The sequence below is a fragment of the Panthera leo genome, chromosome D1 (assembly GCF_018350215.1).
Source record: "Panthera leo isolate Ple1 chromosome D1, P.leo_Ple1_pat1.1, whole genome shotgun sequence".
NCBI classification, from domain to species: domain Eukaryota; kingdom Metazoa; phylum Chordata; class Mammalia; order Carnivora; family Felidae; genus Panthera; species Panthera leo.
Genome location: NC_056688.1, coordinates 39,430,541 through 39,451,563, shown reverse-complemented (window position 1 = coordinate 39,451,563; position 21,023 = coordinate 39,430,541). Strand labels below are relative to the sequence as shown.

Genomic DNA, 21,023 nt, shown 5'->3' with positions numbered 1-21,023 from the left:
GAGCCTGGAGCCTGCTTGGGATTCTGTGTCTCTCTCTCTCTCTGTCTCTGCCCCTCCCCCACTCACACTCTTTCTCTCTCAAAAATAAATAAACACACACACTAAAGTACAGTTTTGGATTTACAAAGAATAATTGAATAGGTAGTACATAGAGTTCCACGCATCCACCTCCCTCACCCCGCCACACCCCAGCATAGTTTCCCCTGTTCACATCTTGCATCAGTGTGGCAAGTTTGTTAAAATTAATAAACCAATATTAATACATTTTTCTTCACGGAAGTCCATAGTTCACATCAGGGTTCTCTTGGTGTTGGACACACTATGAGTTTTGACAAATACGTAACAATGTGTAGCCACCATTATGATATCGTACAGAATAGTTTCCCTGCCCTAAAAGTTCCCTGTGCTTCACTTATTTAAGAAATCAAAGGGGCGCCTGGGTGGCTCAGTCGGTTGGGCGTCTGACTTTGGCTCAGGTCATGATCTCGCGGTCGTGAGTTCGAGCCCTGCGTCGGGCTCTGTGCTGACAGCTCAGAGCCTGGAGCCTGTTTCAGATTCTGTGTCTCCCTCTCTCTGACCCTCCCCTGTTCATGCTCTGTCTCTCCCTGTCTCAAAAATAAATAAATGTTAAAAAAAATTTAAAAAAAAGAAATCAAAAAGACAATAATATTTCACTACATATGAAAATTGTGTGAAACTCAAATTGCAATGTTCATGAGCAAAGTTTTATTGGGAAGCAGTCACACCCATTTGCTTACATATGATCTATGGCTGCATTGGCTCTACAGTAGAGTGGAGTAGTTATGGGGGGGCACGTGGCCTGCAAAGCTGAAAATATTTACTATCTGGCCCTTTACAAAAAAAGTCTGCTGACCACTAATCTAGACGATAAGTTCTGGAAAGTTTGAATCGTCACCTCTCAGCACTTAGCAAGTGGATGTGAACCTAGTAGCTTTCTGCTCTAACCTGACTTTTTTAAGACAAAAATGTCCCGTCTGGAATGTTAGCAATTCTTACCACAGTCAATTTTCTCCCTAGAATCCCTTCTGCCATTTTGTTGTGGGTCTTTATCACTTACGTCTAGATTTTTTTTTTTTAAAGGTGAATCTCTGACAAGAGGTGTTCATAAGTTGATATGTTCATAAGTCATAAAATTGTGGATCAAATAATTTATTCATTTGCTCCTGTGGTGTCCTCCCTCCTCCCAACAAACATTCACTTAGTATTTGCTTTCTGTTGTGTGCAGTCCTGCTTCGTAAAGTTTAAAAAAAGGAGCCCCAGTCCTTAGGGAGGTCAGAAATGACACCGGATAACAGATAAAATAACTCCAACACAGTGTGGTAAGTGCTGTAATAAGCTTCAGACACCAATAACAGAATCATAGGCCCAAGAATCAAAGAACCACCAATCATTTATTTAACAAATGTTTACCAGGTACCTGGTAAATACCAAGTACTGTGCTAAGTGTTGGGAATATTATGGGGGCAAGACATCTTAAAGAGCTCTTAGTCTACCTTATATTTATCATAAATATAGGAGGGATTTTTGAGGCCATGTGATGCAACCCTCTTATCTGATGAAAGAATCCTCGAGATAGCTATCTTGGCAAGTGTCACGGACATTAATGTGGTCTATTCCAGTGATAGGAAACTCATGGACTAATTTATGTCTGATGATAGACAATTATAAATGTTGGTCATTATGCTTTATTTGAGTGAAACTGTGCCTCGGTAGAAATTGTATGTTTCAGGGCTCAAAAGCACCTGCTGAAAAAATCTATTCTTTTAAAAATATTATTTTATTTTTTCATCATGATAAGTGTACCCTTTAATCCCTTCACCTATTTCGCCCATTCCCCACTCCCCTCCCCTCTGGTAACCATCAGCTTGTTCTCTATAGTTAGTTAAGAGTATTTCAGAGCACCTGGGTGGCTCAGTCGGTTAAGAGTCTGGCTATTGATTTTGGCTCATATCATGATCTCACGGCTCATGAGTTTGAGCTCCAGGGAGGACTCTGTGCTGACAGTGGGGAGACAGCTTGGAATTCTCACTCTCTCTCTGCCCCTTCCCCACTTGTGCACGCCCCCCCCCCCATCTCTCTCAAAATAAAATAAACATTAAAAAAAAAGACTGGGTGGCTCAGTTGGTTAAGCTTCCGACTTCGGCTCAGGTCATGATCTCACGGTTTGTGGGTTCAAGCCCTGCATAGGGCTCTGTGCTGACAGTTCATAGCTCGGAACTTGCTTCAGATTCTGTGTCTTCCTCTCTCTCTGCACCTCCCCCACTTGTGCTCTGTCTCTGTCTCTCTCTTTCAAAAACAAATAAACATTAAAAATTTTAGAAAAAGACTGTTTCTTGGTATGCATATGTGTGTCTCTCCTTTTTTTCCTTTGTTTTGTTTCTTCAAATCCACATATGACTGAAATCATGGTATTTGTCTTTCTCTGACTGACTTATTTCACTTAGCATTGGACTCTCTAGCTCCATCCATGTCGCTGCAAATAGCAAGATTTCATTCTTTTCATGGAGAGTAATATTCCATTGTGTGTGTGTGTGTGTGTGTGGTGTGTGTGTGTGTGTGTGTATTACATTTTCTTCATCCATTCTTCTGTCGATGGACACTTACACTGCTTCCATATCTTGGCTATTGTAAATAATGCTGTTGTAAACATTGGGGTGCATATATCCCTTTGGATTAGTGTTTTGTACTCTTTGGGCAAATAGTAGTACAATTGCTGGGTCAAAAAGTAGTTCTATTTTTAACTTTTTGAGAACACTCCATGCTCTTTTCCAGAGTGGCTGCACCAATTTATGTTCTCACCAACAGTGCAGGAGTGTTCTTTTTTCTTCATATACTTGCTAACAACTGTTGTTTCTTATGTTGATTTTCGCCATTCTGACAAGTGTGAGGTGGTATCTCATTATGGTCTTGATTTGCGTTTCCCCGATAGTGAGTGATGTCGAGCATCTTTTCGTGTGTCTGTTAGCTATCTGGTTGTCTTCTTTGGAAGGATGTCTGTTCATGTCTTCTGTCCATTTTTAATTGGATTATTTGGATATGCTCTATCCAACAGACAGAGCATCCGACAGATATGTCTTTCAACAGATGGAATTTAATATAAGGAATTGGTTATAGAAAAGACGAAAGAGCTTAGAAGCCAAACATGAGATGAGACAATTCCATGATTAGTAACAGGATGTTTAGCTCCATCCCTAGGCGGAGCTCGACAACAGAACAAGGCAGCCTTGTCAGAGTGCGATGCTGGAACTGTGTGGCCGGAGTCAGAAGCCATTCAGAGGTGGGACCACGAGAAGTCACAGAAGCTGGGGCTCAGAGGAGACGACCACTGCCAGAAATGCCACCCAATGTAGACTGGAAAAGACACCATTATCTTGGTTTCTGCTCTCCTCTGCCAGGGAATCCAACTGGCCTCACCACCCAGAAGCCAGGAGACAAGGGAGTTTGTGAAATGCGGAGAACGGGTCTGAGAGCAAATCGGGAACTGGCCAGCTCCCTTAGCATTCCTCCTGCATGCTGCATGCTTACAAATGGTGCCGAGGGAGTGCCCCTGGGCTCAGTGGTGCCACAAAGCTTGTTCCACATTTGCTTGCGTGTTTCCTCAAGGTACCTTTGCCCGTCCTTATCCAGTGACCCTCCTGTGCCAAGAGAGACAAGCCTGTGGAATGCCTGCACACTCTAAAGTCTCCAGAGTACAGGCTGGAATGACAACTGGCCACAGAAGGTATGAAGAAAGCTTTAGCCCAAGTTTTACCCCTAAGTCTATTAGCTCAGCAAGTTATTTAAGCAGTTGATCTACCAGGAGCATAAAAATGAATAAACACTCTCGTCTGCTTGCAGGAAAGCAATGAGACAATCTGTGTAGAGTCTGATACGTGCTCTATGTGCAGGGTATGGTAACTATTATCATTCATTTATTTACACACACACACTTAGTGCCTATCATGTGCCAAAGTCTGTTCTAGGGTAGATGCTGTGAATAAAGTGATAACCAAAAGACAAGATTCGTGTCCTCTTGGAGCTTACATTTTAGTGAATGTTAATACCTTTTTCTTTCACTCGAAAAAGAAAATGAATTTAGATTTGCTCTTCTCATCTCGCCTTGTTCACACATCGTTCAGTTGAAAGACTTATTGACACCTAGCACAAGGTGATGCCTACTCTCTGGGCATAGGGAGGAGGGCATATGAATACGTTCTGAACCAACCAGTCAGACCACAAAATGGCCCTCACGTCCCAGAAATTGGTGCCTGGAAGTAGCCATGGGCAGACAGGTAGTAACTGAACATTCTTTCATAGACTCCACAGATGAGGCTAAGAATTTGCCCCCCTACACGTTGGTGTGGTGTACCCTTTGCTGCTCAACGATCCCACCAATCAGAACCATCAGCAAGCTCTGGGAGTTGGTTAGAAATGCAGAATTTCAGGCTCCAGCCTGGCTTTACTGAATCAGAACCTGCAATTTAACAAGATCCCCAGGTGATTTGTATGCACATTAAAGTTTGGGAAGCACTAGTGTAATTCATGAAGTTAAGACTTTGCTCAGCTGGTATCACAGGCTTCTATGTGGGATTTCTGATCGTGAGGCACAATGTGCTGTTTTCTGGCGTGGAGAAATCTTTCTGGGTTCCCATGGAGTGAGCTCATCCTGCTTTACCTCTCAGACAAGCTAAGAAATTGGACAGCTGGAACATGTTCCTGGTACTTCTAACAACAATGGAAAGAGAAAGAAAGAAAAAGAAAGAGAATGAGAGGAAGAAAGAGAGAAAGAAAGAGGGAAAGGGAAGAAGAAAGAAAAGAAAGAAAGGGAGAGAGAGAAGCAGGAGGAGGAAGAGGAAGGAGAGGAAGAAGAGGAGGAGGAAGGATGGAGGTAGGGAGGAAGAAAGAAGGGCCATGTTTACCTAGGAAGAGAGGGCTCTAAGCCAGAAATGCCTACACTGTCCAGGGGTGAATCTTACTGGGTAGCTGCACAGTTCTGACACCATGCTTTCCTCTAAAGCTAATGTGGGCCCAGGATCCTATGTATAAGCAACTTAAAACTGCCTCTCTCTTGCTGTCAGATTTGGGCAGTGGGCAATGGGTCAACTCTTAACAATCTTTGTAACAGTCAAACTCTGATTTTAATTCCTTCTTGCCTTCTCTGACGGCATGGAAATTACTATTTATTCCTAAAACTGAGCTTAAGTGCCAACTCTTCTGTGATTCCCTGAATGTAAAGCTTACCCCAGGCCTTCAGTACCCTTCTAGACTGACCTTCCAGGGAATGAAGCTATGGTAACTCTTCCCTTGCCAGCCTCCTCTGCTCCCTCTTATAACTCAGGCTAGCCTCTTATCCTCGCTGCTCTTCCCAAGGAGTAAGGTGCCAACTAGATCATCAGATAAATGGGTCATGCTTCGATGCTGTGGGAGAGAATTAAGGGTGGTTCAGGTGTTTATACAGAGGCCTCCTTGAGTCCTTAATGAAGTCTACTAACTACTTAGAGGAAGGCTTCTGTCCAGGTAGAGAGAAGCAGTAAAAAGAGAAGCAGAGAACTTCCTGTGTATGCTTCTGGACAGCCATGTTGCCTGCATGCAGGGCTTTGTTACAGGCAAAATTAATTTGGCAAAGATGGGTTGTTTCTTAGCCTGGATCTCTGCCAGGCAACACGGGGCAATAATTCATTTATCCCATAGCTATGTGCATGAAGGGTGAAGAGATCCCTAAAAACTATAGCTTTCAAGCCAGGGATGGGTTGGGTGTTGCAGAGGGGGGCTGTGCACACATGTGGTATTTCAAACCTTATGGGATGCACAGAAGGACAAATGGGCTTGTATATTTGGGGAAAGTTTCCTGGGTGTTTCCCAATCATTTACCCAATGATAACCACCTAAACCAATCAGTTTCTCTCATTCATTGCGTGATTCATTCATTCATACAGCAAACATATTATGATGCACACATACAGAGGTTAATAAAACAGTCCCTGTCTTCTGAGTGCTTACAGTCCTGCTTGCTTGGACCTCACCCATTTATGAATGAATTCAATTCTTGTCTGTCCTGCCTCCATCGCAGTCCTGCCCTGGGAAGACTCCGCGGTCCCCTTCTCTTGTTTCTAAATTCGTAGACTTTATCTTATTTTTTTTAGCAGTTTTAAGTTTGCAAACAGTTGAGCACAGAGTATAGAGAGGCTCCCTCACTCCCCACCCAGCCTTCCTATCATTAACATCTTGTGTGCATTTGTTGCAAGGGATGAGCCAACATTGAAACATTATTACCTAAAATCCAGTTTGCATTAGGGTTCATTCCTGGCGAGCATCCTATGGGTTTGGACGAATGTATAATGACATATGTTCCCCATTACAGTATCATATAGAATAGATTCACTACTCTAAAAATCCCATCTGCAGCCCCTTTGCTCGCCCACCCTGTTCTTCTCCCGTCTGCCTCCATGCCTCCCCTGCCCACGCAATAATAAGGTAAGATTACACTCACTGGGATTGTAATCAAGGTGCAGAATATATTCAGGTTACCTTGTCCCGCCCCTGATTTACCAGCCAGACACCACTAAATCTTCCCCAAACTTGACGGGAAAGATGTGTCCTACCCAGATCTCTGCCTTTCCACCCTGCCTACCCAGTGGAAAGATCCTAAAGGAGATAGGAGGAGGCCATGTCTCTAGGCACAGAAAGTTACAAAGAATCCAGTCGGCTAACAAGACAATTTAATTTCCTGCTGAGCAGCCTCGGGGAATTTCCCAAGAAATGCCAGGATTTTAGAAATGGCTTTTCTTTAATCTGGATGACTCATTCCTCCGGAGCCAGCCCCAGTCCTTTAATGGTGCATTTTGCAGATGTAACTTTAGTGGTGCTACAACGTGTCTAATGAAGTGATAATTTATGGATGCGCAGAGTATACGAGGCAGCAGTGGGGGGGGGGGGGGGCAGTTTAGCCAGTGCAGAAAGGAAGCCAAGGAATCAGCCCTGCGGAGAAGCTGCCCATGTCCCAGGTCCCACTGGCTTTGCCGCATGTTGGGTGCTGGGAAACCTGTGGCTGGAAACGACCCTGACAATGTATTTTATCCTTTATTTTTAGAATCATTGCTCCAGGAAGGCTGCAGGGCAGACGGTGGTCATTCCAGTTTGCAAGATTATATCTGAATCTGGGGGCAACAGGTTCAGTAGGGTTGGGAACTGTGAAGTTCCTCCTTAGGACACTGATCTTTGGAAAACAATGATAAAGTGACATTCCTCATGGAGGAATGATAAATGATAAGTGGGGTTTCCAGGAGGCCAGGACTGTCCCCAGTTCTCTCCCAAGGGCTCCTGATGATGCTTCTCCTCTATTCCAGATTGCAGTGAACTGCCATCTGATCCTGTCTGGCAACCTGTCACTCCTTACAGCCGGTGGTCCCGCCATCATGGAACTCTTCATAACCCTTTGTCCCTGTCTCCTTACTTGTCCATAGGCCCCACTAGACCGTATGCTCCCTTTTTACCCACCGAGGTCCGGACAGGCCACACAACAATGTCAGCAAAGTATACAGGTTACTGGTACCAATGAATGAACTGAATGGTCGTGGTGGCTCTCCATTAATGGCACCTCTGTGCTGTAAAACAGAAGCCCCTTTGCTGTTTGAAGTTCTTCCCTTTCCAGCATGTGCTCGTTCCATTTGGTCACCAAGTCCTATCAGTGTCAATCCTGAAACATCTCTGGAATCCTTTCTTTGTTTCTACTGAAGTTAAGACTCAGCATCTCTTGTCAAGGTTGCCAGATAAAATGCAGAATGCCCAGCTACATTTGAATGTTAAAGAAACCATAAATTTTTTTTTTAGTGTAAGTATGTCCTAAAAATTGCATATGACATACTTATGTTAACAAATTCATTGTTCATATACATCTCAAATGTAATTGGGTAGTCCTGTATTAAACTCTTTTTTGTTGTGACAAAATACCCACAAAATTTAGCCTTTTTAGCAATTTTCAAGTATACAATTCAGTGACATGAAGTGTATTCACAATGTCGTGCAGCCATCACCACTATGCATTTCCAGAACTTTTGCATCATCCCAAACAGAAACTGTACCCACTGTAAAAGAACTCCTCACCCCCCTCCCATATGCTCTAGTAACATCTACCATATTTTCTGTCTCTTATGAATCTGCCTCTTCTAGGTGCCTTATATCAGTGGAGCCATACGATATTTGTCCTTTTGTGTCTGTCTTACTTCACTTAGCATAATGTTTTTCAGGATCAGCCATGTTGTGGCATGTATCAGAATTTCATTCCTTTTCAAGGCTGAGTAATTCGATTTTATGTACCACATTTTGTTTATCCACCCTCCTACTGATGGACATCTGGGGTGTTTCACCTTCTTGTCTATTGTGAATAATGCTGCTGTGAACGTTGGAGATCATAACTACCTGGAGTAGTCTCAGCTGTAATTGTTTTTGGAATTCACTACAAGTGGAATTACCCAGTAATTCTATGTTTAACTTTTTGGTGAACCATCAAACTGTTTCCACAGCAGCCACATTATTTTATATTTCCACCAGCAATACACAAGGATTCCAATTTCTCCACATGCTTGTCAACACTTGTTATTTTCTGTGCTTGAAAAAATTTATTTTTAGAATAGCCATCCTAATGAGCGTGAAGAAATACCCTGTTGTGTTTTTTTTCCATTTTATTTTATTGTTATTGTTTAAATTGTAGTAAGAACATTTAACATGAGATCTATTCTCAACATTCTATAAGTGCATAGGTCAGTATTGTTAACAATAGGCACAACGGGGGCGCCTGCGTGGCTCAGTCGGTTAAGTGTCCGACTCTTGATTTTGGCTCAGGTCATGATCTCACACTTCATGAAATCGAGCCCCGCATCAGGCTCTGTGCTGACAGCATGGAGCCTGCTTGGGATTTTCTCTCTACCTCTTCACTTGTACTCTCTCTCTCAAAAATAAACAAATAAACTTAAAAAAAAAACCTAATAGACACAATGTTGTACAGTGGATCTCTAGAACATATTCATCTTGCATAACTGAAACTTGGTATCTGTTGAATACCATCTCCCCATTTCCCCCTCCCGCCCCTGGCAACAACCATTCTACTCTCTGCTTCTGTGAGTTTGTTAATTTTAGATAACTCATCTAAGTGGAATCATGAGGTATTAGTCCTTCTGTGACTTATCTCCCCTTACATGGTGTCGTCAAGGTTCATCTATATTGTCACATTTCACACAATTTCCTTCTTTTCAAAAGACTGAATAACATTCCATTGTATGTACATTGCCATATTTTCTTTATCCATCACGGATTTTAGGTTGTCTTGTCTATGGTGAATAATGCTGCAGTGAACATGGGAGTGCCAATATCTCTTCAAGATTCTAATTTCAATTCTTCTGGATAAATATCTAGAAGTGGGATTGCTGGATCATATGGTAGTCCTTCCTTCCTTCCATCCCTCCCTCCTTTCTTTCTTTCTTTCTTTCTTTCTTTCTTTCTTTCTTTCTTTCTTAATCCCCATGCTGTTTTTCATAGCAGTGGCAACATTTTATTTTCCCACTAACAGTGTGCAAGGGTTCCATTCTTATATCTTTGCCAATATGCATCTTTTTCTTTTCTTTTCTTTTCTTTTTTTTTAATAATGGCCATCCTAACAGGTGTGGGATGATATCTCATTGTAGTTCTTATTTGTATTTCCCTGATGATGAATGGTTTTGAGTATCTTTTCCTGTGTCTGTTGGCTCTTTGTGTGTCTTCCTTGGAGAAATGTCTGTTCAAGTTCTTTGTCCATTAAAAATTTTTTTTTAATGTTTTTTATTTATTTTTGAGACAGAGAGAGACAGAGCATGAGCAGGGGAGGGGCAGAGAGAGAGGGAGACACAGAATCTGAAGCAGGCTCCAGGCTCTGAGCTGTCAGCACAGAGCCTGATGCGGGGCTCGAACTCACGGACTGTGAGATCATAACCTGAGCTGAAGTCAGACACTTAACTGACTGAGCCACCCAGGCGCCCCTCTTTGTCCATTTTTTCTATTGTGTTATTTCTTTGCTCTTGAATTTTAGGGTTGCCTTATGTACTTTGGATATTAATCCCTTATCAGATATGTGGCTTGTAAATATTTTCTTCCATCATTTCCCCCCATGCTTCATTGTCATTTTGATTTGCATTTTCCAAATAGCTACTGATGTTGAGCAGCTTTTCATGTGCTTTGAATGTTAGAAAAACAATAAATAAATTTATGGCCATCTACATGCCTTTTGTGAGGAACTTTAAGTCCTTTGCCCATTTTTGAATTTGTTGTTGTTGTTGTTGTTGTTGAGTTGTAGGAATTCTCTGTATATTTTGGAAATTAATCCTTGGTACCGTATATCAGATATATGATCTTTCTCCCACTTTATGGGTTGCCTTTTCAGGGCTCCTGTATTTTTATTTGCTAAATATGGCAACTCTGTGTGTGTGAGTCCATCTACCCCAGCGTTTCTGTCCTGGGGGTGATTTTAGCCTCAGGGGCAATTGGAAGTGTCTGGAGATATTTTTGGGTGTTGCAGTGGGGGAAGAAGTGCCTCTGGCTGCTAGTGGATAGGGGCCAGGGACGCTGCCAAACATCTCACCATGCGCAGACAGTCCCCAGTAACAAAAAAACTATCCAATCCACAATGTCATGGTGCCGAAGCTGAGAAACTCTGTACACTTCTGCTTGTCAGCTCATCACTGTCCGGGATACTTGGAGTGGCAGCGTCAGTGATGATACTGCTCTCGCTGCTTTTCTCAGGGTCCTTTGAGACTTAGTTCTGCTGCTGTGGGTAGGGAAGGAGAAATTGGGACAGCAGAAGGAACCAGATCACCATGAGGAGTGTTTAGAAAAATACCCTGCTCACTTGTTCCATGGAGATATGATGGCTGTGAAACTTACTTCCTTGACTCTCAAGGGCTAGATCAAGTTTTATTTCTGATAGGAAGCATCCCAGACAAAAGAAGTACAGTGCTTTCCCCTAACACATGGGGGATATTTTCCAAGACCCCCAGTGAATGCCTGAAATCACAAATAGTACTGAACGCTACCTATTCTGTTTTTATATAGATAGATATAGATATAGATATAGATATGATAAAGTTTAATTTATAAATTAGGCACAGTAAGAGGTTAACAATAGCTAATAATAAAATAGAACAATTATAATAACAATACGCTGGAATAAAAGTTATGTGAATGTGGTCTCTCCCTCTCTCTCGAAATATCTTATTGTCCCATACTCACCCTTCTTGTGATGATGTGAGGTGATCACATGCCTATGTGATGAGACAGAGCAAGGTGAATGTAGCGTTAGGTGACCTAACACCTGGTGACCTAGCATTAGGCTACTATGGGCCTTCCGACAATAGTCAGAAGACGGATGGATCATCTCCTTCCAGACCACGAATGACTGCGGGTAAGTAAAACCGTGGATTACTACTACTGTATTTATTGAGCACCTGTTCTCTGCACCAGGTACTGTCATGGTCACTTTCATAAACAATTATCTAATTTAATTCTCACAATGATCTTGGGAAGTAGATATCTCTTCCCTTTTACATGTGAATAAATTTTTAGGAAGGTTATAACTTTATGTATTTAGATTGGAGTGCATTTTTTCCCACCTTTGTACCCCCGTGCATAGCTTCTAGATTGGAGAATAGTAGAAACATAATGAACATTTGTCGAATAGGTGAAAGTTACATGGAGGAACAAGGCTTTGCCTTCCCAGTTCAAGTGTAGGCTCTTCGCGAGCTGGGATCATTTGCTATAATTTTAAAACTAGTTCCTTGACTGCTTCATGTGCTAGTAAGAATATCATGGGTGTATAAATACTTGGTTCTTTGAACTAAAATGAACTGAGTTCATTTGGGGCGCAAATTCATCTCTTTGGAACCTGAATGTTTGTCTTGTTCTATGGGCTTTCCATGGATTCATAGAATCCCAGAGCTGGAGGATACCTTGGAAGTCATTACAGCAGCCAGCCCAATGGTAGGAGATCCTCTTTAGCAGTGGTTCTCAAAGTGTGGCCCCTGGATTAGCAACACCAGCAGCACCTGCGAATTTGTTAGAAAAGCAAATTATCTGGCTCTGCCCTAAGCCTGCTGAATCAGAAGCTCTGGGATGGAGCTGAGCAATCTTGTGGCTTAAGAAGCTTTCCAGGTGTTTCTGAGGCAGAAGAGGTTTGAGAACTGCTCCATTGCAATCTTGGTGGTGTGGTCTCTTTCTTGGACACGCCTACTAATGAGTTTCACCGTATTATCAGATTGTCATTTCCATTTTCATGTCATTTTAATTGCTAGAAAATTTCTTTTTATTTTGAGCCCAAGTCTGCAGCGGATCCTACACGTTGCCTGCTTCTGTATCCTGGAGCTAAACAGAATGAGGATGAATACACTAAAATTTTCTCTATCCAGATGAAGATAGGTATCATTTATGAAATACAAATCTGGCATTAGAACAATGGGGGTAGGGTGGACAGCAACAGCCTCAGTTGCAACTCATCATGAGCGATTTGGAAAATGGCCCAATCCCCTAAGGACTGCCTAGGCTCAGATCAAGGCTCCAACAGCTCGGTCAGGATTAAATTACTGGCTTCAAAGCCTTTTCTTTCTTCTCTTCCATTTGATTCAGGTGTCTCTCTCTAACAAAGCAGTTCACGGGGATCTCTCAAGGGGATTTCCCCACCACCTGCCACAAACATGAAGCAACCAACCCTCGACTTTTCATAAACCTGAGCTTCACCTTCAAGCAGCCCAGAGAAACCTGTGTTGATGCGCTTCAACTCTGTCTTGTGTGGAATCTTGTATTCTTGCTGCTGGAAAGAATCCTACGGGTCATCTAGTACATCTTATAAACATAAAAACAGAGGCTCAGATGACCAAACTGGCACTTGGTCCTGGGATATCCGGCTCGAATCAGTTTTATTTTCAGGCTACCACTTATGATCATGATTTCCCAAAACAGTCTTACGCAGAAAATAATTCACACACACGCAGAAAATAATTCACTCAGTGTACTGCTGGGGTTGGATCCACAGCGCGAGCAGAGACCCTGGAGACCCTGGGCAGACACACAACCAGTGCCGGCCTAGTTACATTCATGCCCGCCCGGGGTGAGCCACAGGGGCCAAAGGCAGCCAGTCACCGCAGCCGCCACCACGCGCCGCAGCAGCTCACAGCCACCTGCCTGCGGGCCCCGCCCCAACCGCCTGTCGCTGCCCAGGGAGCAGCGGCCCAGAAGGGCTCACCCGGAGGCACCTACCGGGACAAGAAGGTCATTGCAAGGAAGGTTTTGGGAACAGTAAAATGGTTCGATGTAAGAAACAGACAAGGTTTCATCGACAGGAACGACACCAAGGAAGATGGATTTGTACCCCAGACGGCCACAAAGAAGAATGACTCCAGGAAGGACCTTCGCAGTGCAGCAATTGCACGGACTGTGGAGTTCGATGTTGTTGAAGAAGGGTGCAGAGGGAGTAAACGCTACAGGTCCTGGCGGAGCCCCAGGGCCAGGGAGGAAATATGCCAGGGGAGGGCCGCTCGCCACCGCGCGGGGTCCTCCCTACAACTGGCTGCGTAAGTGCCAGAACAGAGAGAGAGGGAAAGAAGGGGAGATGGGAGAGTGCTCCCGAAGGCCAGATCCCTCAGCACCCGCCCTTACTTGGGCCACGGTGCCCGCCTGACCTCAAGGAGACCCTATGGGCGGGCGTCAACCGCTGTCCTCACTCCTCCCGTGCAGGGAGAAGGGATGGGGGTTGCTGACCTGGGGGGTGCAGGAGAACAAGGTAGACGCGTAAGACAGAGTATGGACGGGGGTAGAGACCGTGATTCCGTAGGAGTCCCCGCGGCAAGGACGGCCTAGAGAGGAGGGCAATGAAGAAGGTTATGGAAAATCAAGGACCTGAGACCCAAGGTCAACAGACACCTAACGCTGATAGTACTGCGCCTTCGAATACCAACACAGACACCCAGGACACCCGAAACCACAAGATGGCAAAGAGACCAAAGCCGTCCATCCACGAGCTGAGAATGCGGCCTCTCCAGAGGGCGAGACTGAATAAATGCCAGCTTACCCTTTCTACTGTCAAGTTTAACTACCCAGCAAGAAGAAATGAATTTGAAATCCCAGCAATAATAAATGAAGGAGGGGTGCCTGGGTGGCTCAGTCGGTTGAGTGTCTGACTTCGGCTGGGGACGTGATCTGGCTACTCGTGGGTTCAGCCCCAAGTTGGGCTCTGTGCTGACAGCTCAGAGCCTGGAGCCTGCTTGGATTCTGTCTCCCTCTCCCTCTGCCCCTCCCCTGCTCATGCTCTGTCTCTGTCTCTGTCTCTGTCTCTCTCTCTCTCTCTCTCAAGAATAAATAAACATTTAAAAATTAAAAGAAAAAGAAAAAGAAAGAAATGAACGAAAGATTGGAGCGGAAGACCTTAAATGCTTGCTTTTTACCTGTTGACCAGGTAGCTAGAACAGTCTGCATTATTTATGCAACATGGGTTTTTTTTTTTACCTCAAGATGTATCTTTTTGCTAATGACAAATGTGTGGGGTTTTTTTTTGTATTTGTTTCATTTTGTTTTAATTTTAATTTAATTTAATTTTATTTATTTAAAAAAATTTTTTTAATGTTTATTTATTTTTGAGAGAGACAGAGACAGAATGCGAGTAGGTTGGGGGAGAGAGAGAGAGAGACACAGAATCTGAAGCAGGCTCCGGGCTCCGAGCTGTCAGCACGCTGCCTGACGTGGGGCTCGAACTCAGGAGCTGTGAGATCATGACCTGAGTGAAGTCGGATGCTCAACCGACTGAGCCACCCAGGTGCCCCTTAATTTTATTTTTTTTAATGTTTATTTTTGAGAGACAGAGAGAGACAGAGCAAGAGTGGGGGAGGGGCAGAGAGAGAGGGAGACAGAATCTGAAGCAGGCTCCAGGCTCTGAGCTGTCAGCACAGAGCCCGAAGCAGGGCTGGAACTCACAAACTGTCAGATCATGACCTGAGCCACAAACCTTAAGGTCATGAGCCGAGCCTGAGCCCAAGTGGGAGTCACCCAGGAGCCCCAGTTTTGGGCTTTAAACCAGTTTAAAGTCTGGTTTTTCTCAATACACCTTTAAAGGTTTTAGTATTGTTTCATGTCTGGTGGAGTTGAGATTTTAAGAACCCTCATTTTTAAATTTTGTGATAAAAGCTTACAACTTGATTTTTTTTTCAAAAAAGTCAGCAAACAGCAAGCACCTGTTAATACAGGTCTTAAATAATAAACAAAAAGCCCCAAACTCTTCAATGGTTTTTGACATATTACTTTATTATTTTTTAAAAAGTGGTAGTAAATAGATGTAACAAAATTTACTATTTTAACCATTCAAAAAACATTTTTTTTTGAGAAAGAGTGAGAGTGTGAGTGGTGGAGGGGCAGAGGAAGAGGGAGAGAGAGAATCCCAAGCAGGCTCCATCCCTGTGTGGAGCCGGGAGCTTGACCCCAGGGCTTGATCTCACTAGCTGATCATGACCTGAGCTGAAATCAAGAGTCCCACGCTTAACTGACCGAGCCAGGCAGATACCCGTATTTTAACCATTTTAAAGCGTAGAGTTCAGTGGCATTAATTATATTTACAACGTATGCAACCATAACCACTCTCTCCAAAGCATTTGCATTACCCCAAACAGAAACTTGTAACCATTAAACGATAACTTCCCATTCCCCCTCCCTCAAGCTTTGATAACCTTTAGTCTAATTTTTGTTTCTATGAGTTTTCCTATTCTAGATATTTCATATAAATGGATCATACAGTATTTGTCCTTTTGTAACTGGCTTATTTCACTTCGCGTAATAGTTTCAAGGTTTATCCGTGTTACAGTATGTATCAAGACTTCATTTCTTTTAAATATTTCATTGTCTGCACTACCTTTTGTTTATTCATTTATTTGTTGGTGGACACTCGGGTTGTTTATACCTCTTGGCTATTGTGAGTAAAGCTGCAATGAACATTGGTGTACAAGTATCTGTTTGAGTCTGCTTTCAATTCCTTTGGATACAAACCCAGGAATGGAGACTAAAACAAGATTTTAGTGAAACACTTTTATTTTAAATTGGGAAACATTGTAAACATTGAGAAAAGTAGAGAAATGATAGGGATTACCAACACCCTATGAAGATAAAATAGATATTAATAGTCTACCATGTTTGGTTTAAATATTTTTTAAAAGAATCAAAACATTATAGAAATAGCAAAAGCCCTACCCCCTCATTCATTCTTTTTCCCTAGCATTACCACTTCTCTAACCACTGTCTCAAAGTTTCTGTGTATTCTTCCCATGCACTTTTGAAACAATTTGACTATATAAATTTTTGTGTGTAGGTGTATAAATATAGAAAACAATATGTGTTATAATTTGAGGTATTTAAAAATATGCATAAATGTTATAATGTTGCAATATTGTTTTACATCTTTTTTCCCCCACTCAACATTGTGTTTGGGGCTTTATCCTTGTTGACACATTTGGTGCATTAATTTTAACTGCTGTATGATATTAAACAATATTTAATTAAATTTTAAAATATTCTGGGCTTTCCTTGTAACTGCTAAGTTTAACCTTCTCGTGTGTTTATTTTTATTATTCATATATGTAGATTTCTACTATCCTGTTTTGTTCTTTCTAATTTCTGTTTTTTTGAGTTTCTTTTCTGCCCCTTTCTTGTCTCCTATTAGATAAAATTTTCTTTGTTTCTGCTCCCTCCTCTATTGCTCCTTCTATTTCTTTTATTTTAGCAATTACCCTTAAATTTTTAATATGAATGCTAAACATAAATTCTACAATTGTTCAGTATCTCTTCTTTTGTCTCGAATAACACAAGGACAGTAAGTGGCTTTAACTGATTCCTCCCTCCCATTTTGTTTTATTGTTTGCTAGTATTTTAGTGCTATATTAAAAAAATACCTCCAAATTACTTTAATTAGTATTATTGTTGTTTTATTATTATTTCATTCAAACAATGCATGTTCAAATTGATCCTTTTTCCTCTTAATTTTGCTTCTTACATCTCATTCTTTCTACCTGGATTCAGTTTTTTTATTGCCGAAGTGCATATGTTAGTAGTTCTTATTTGCCTGAAAATGTCTTTTTTTAAATGTTTTTTTATTTATTTGAGAAAGAGAAAGAGAGAGCATGGGGAAAGGGAGAGAGAGAGAGAGGGAGAATCACAAACAGACTCCACACTGTCAGCACAGAGCCTGACGCAGGGCTTGATCTCACGACCTGCTCACATCATTACCTGAGCAGAAATCAAGAGTTGGATACTTAACCAACTGAGCCACCCAGGTAGGTGCCCCTTGTTTGAAAATGTCTTTATCCTTATGTGATAGTTTAGCTGGAGCTAGTAGTCTAGGTTAACAGGTATTTTTGTCTCAGTATTTTGGAGACATTTTTCTAGCCTCTCTGTTGATGTTATTAGGAAGTATGTTGTTAGTCTAATTACCATTTGTGGTGACCTGTCTGTTCTCCCAGGCTACTTTTAGAATCTCCTTTATGTCTTTGATGTTTTATGATTTTGTTACCAATGGGAGATTCTGTGTTGTGTGAATAGAGGTCTTGGTTCTGGGATGCCCTATGCTAGAATAAAGGCATCCAGAAGGAAAGCAGCAAGCCCAAAGCAGTTTCTTTGGGACAGTATACTCTCAAGATGGGAGAGTAGGCAGGAAAAGAGGTGGCAACTTCCCTGAGGCTACAGGGGTCGTGGACAGGGCGGTAGAGGCTAGTGGAGGCTGCCTCCAATCATTTGGAGGGGGGGGGGGCTCCTCCCACTGACTGGGGAGGAGTTTTTGACCCTACAAGGTTTGTATCAGAACATTATGGCAGCTTTTCCCCATGCAGAGAGGGAACTATAATTCAAAAGCATTATAATGAGCCTAGGGGTTACCCTGGGGCAGAGGTATAAGAGGAGGGTGCTTGTTCTGCACCTGTGGTTCTTGATCTGTCAACCCTGGGATACTGGAAGCCACAAGGCCAGGATGATGAGAGCCACAAAATCAGGATGTTCCCTGGGGGTTCTAATGTATAACCCATTTTTCCCCACCCTTGTCTCCAGCTCTAGTCTGACTGCCTACTCTATTAGTTTCAATACAATTGGCCAGGATATGGACTTCTAAAATTCTGTTTGGAAATGTAATGCTCTTTTTCTGGATTTATGTCTTTCATTAATTGAGGAAAACTTCAGCTATTGTAAGTCAAACGTTTTTATTTCTTTCCTTCTAGAACATCTACTAGATATATATTAGACCCTATCTTTCTATCCCAACCACTCTTTCATATTGTTCATTTCACTATCATTTTGTGCTGAATCCTGTAAATAATTTTTACTTCCAACTCTCTTATTCCTGTAAAATATTGACAAAAAGACTCTTCGAAGTTTAAAACCTTTTAAAAACATATAACTTCATATTGTTTTTATATCACTTGAGTAGAAGCTCCAGTGTAATGTCAACTGACTCTGCAAGAGACACAGTATAAAGGCGTGGTGTACATCATTGTCTCCCAAACAGCAAAGGGTAATGGACATGCTCTCAAATTCCAATACCTGTGCTAATCGTTATCCCAGTACATACACTGATAGGCACCCTAGAGTTGGAGGACTTTTCTGAGTGTAAACTTCAACAGCTTCTATTTTATGTTTCATCTTATTTATTGTTTTCAAACTTCCTGCATTTTAAATCTCTTTACAACTTTTCTTTATCCATAGCTAAACTTCCTTTTTTCTCTCCTTATCCTAAGCAATTAGATAATTGAACTATCGATGTCCACAAATCTAAAAATCAAACACAGAACTCTTCAGCCAGGTTGCATGAGATATATATTTAAACACATAAAATTCCCTAGTGCTTTGCGACTAATTTAATTTAATTTAATTTAATTTTTTATTTTAGAAAGAGGGAGAGTGCAAGTGAGGGGGAAAATAAGCTTTATCATGAGGATATGCAGAACTTCCAATGTATTTTTAAATACAAGTAGAACTTAGCATAGCATTTTTTTTATTTTGGGGTTCTTGTTTAATTTACAAAACAACAAGTATTCCAATTATTATCAATCATTTTAAAATACATTAAAAAGAACACAGAAACTGAAATCATCACCTGTTTTAAGATAGAATTTAGAGGGGCGCCTGGGTGGTTCAGTCGGTTGAGCATACAACTCTTGATTTTGGCTTAAGTCATGATCCCAGGATCGTGAGACTGAGCCCTGTGTCAATGGGGAAAGGGAGAGAAGAGAGAATCCCAAACAGACTCCACACTGTCAGCACAGAGCCTGACACGCTCAGCGTGGAACCTGACACGGGGCTCAATCCCACGATCCTGGGATCATGACCTAAGCCAAAATCAAGAGTTGTATGCTCAACCGACTGAACCACCCAGGCACCCCTCTAAATTCTATCTTAAAACAGGTGATGATTTCAGTTTCTGTGTTCTTTTTAATGTATTTTGAAATGATTGATAATAATTGGAATACTTGTTTTGTGAATTAAACAAGAACCCCCAAATAAAAAAATGCTATGCTAAGTTCTACTTGTATTTAAAAATACACTGGAAATTCTGCATATCCTCATGATAAAGCTTATTTTCAATGCACAGTACTTCAATTTTGATGACATGGTTTTTTATGACACATCCTTTTTCAGGCTGAGCACTCAAATGGGAAATTCCTGTAGATTTCCAAGTGGCCTTGGTTCCAGTGACGCATATTGCTTCCCTCCTAATGATGATGGATAACTTTCCTCGACATTTTTTCACCTGATCAGCATTCGGAGCATAATGCTAGTAACTAAGCTGAGGCAGCTGTGCTGCAAAATATCAAACACCACGTCTGAAGATGAATCCCGTCAGCATAACTGAACAGCAGAGGTGCCAAAGAAACTGCCAAAATCAACCGGGCTGCGATGTTTACTTTGCTGACGAACGTTGGCTTTAATTTAGCAGTGACACAGCAAGGGTTGAAAAACTTAGCAACTGTTCTCAGCATTGGAAGAATGCAATAGCGGACATAAAAATATTGGTAGCCACCAATATTACATCTGTGACGTTATCACATAAGCAAGTGAAACTGGAGTGAGACTTGCATAGATCAAGCTAATATATAGGGTGCCATTGGGATTTTACCAGCAAGTGGACCAAGAACGTTTCCCAAATTGACTCACAATTGTCCCAATTTCAAGCAATAAATCCACCCAACAGATCAGTGAACCCAACTAACGCAAAAACTCCTCGGGCAACACCAAAATCTTCTCCAGTAATCCAATAGCCCCAAACCGGGGCCAAGTTGATTCTCGTCATTGACAACATACATGGAATTGTCCGTGGGTTTTCTTACAGGCTTGGTGGTGCTTGCCAGGCCCCATCGTCTGCCTGGAGCCTCAGTGGCAGTTATGAGGACCACCTGTCTTGTGCCCAAGCAAAGGCCCCTCCCAGGGGATTAATATCTCTCATCTAGTTGACTTGTTTTCTCTTCGGGTGTCTAACACCAGGTGTCAGGTGTCTGCCTCATCCACTGTTTACAGCTTCAATGACTTTTTTTTTTAATTTTTAGAAATTCTATTAAAAAAAATATACCCATTGTTTTTCACAGTGACACCTTTTTATTAGGGTTTATTTCTTCATGAATTAATTTAAATATACTTATGTCCTATCTCTTAGATTTCAATCCCGTTATCTCACGTTTTTAGGGCTCAAATCCTGCTATTTACTGTCTGCTGACTTGTGCACGTGGTGATGTTCTCCTCATGTGTTTTTAAAATGTTGATTCTGAGCTCATCACTGATGAGCCTTGCTTGTTTTTCCTAAGAGAAATTCTTGTGGCCTGGCTTGGCCTCCCTCCAGAATTTTCCACTTAATTTTCTCAGAATTAAGTGAGCTATCACTGGCTTGGGATCAATTATTAGAATTCCTTGGCCTGGAGTTTCTGGGACCGTGAGAATAACCAAAAAGAAATACCCAAGAGAAAATCAAATACAAATCCTCATGAAATAAA

General features: G+C 41.9%; 2 pseudogenes; one reads left to right on the top strand and one right to left on the bottom strand.

Annotated features, from left to right (window-relative positions):
* The first annotated feature begins 13,113 nt into the window (after positions 1–13,113).
* Positions 13,114–14,074, top strand: LOC122201170 (annotated as a pseudogene).
* A 5,746-nt stretch (positions 14,075–19,820) lies between these two features.
* Positions 19,821–20,405, bottom strand: LOC122201091 (annotated as a pseudogene).
* Between the last annotated feature and the right edge of the window lie 618 nt (positions 20,406–21,023).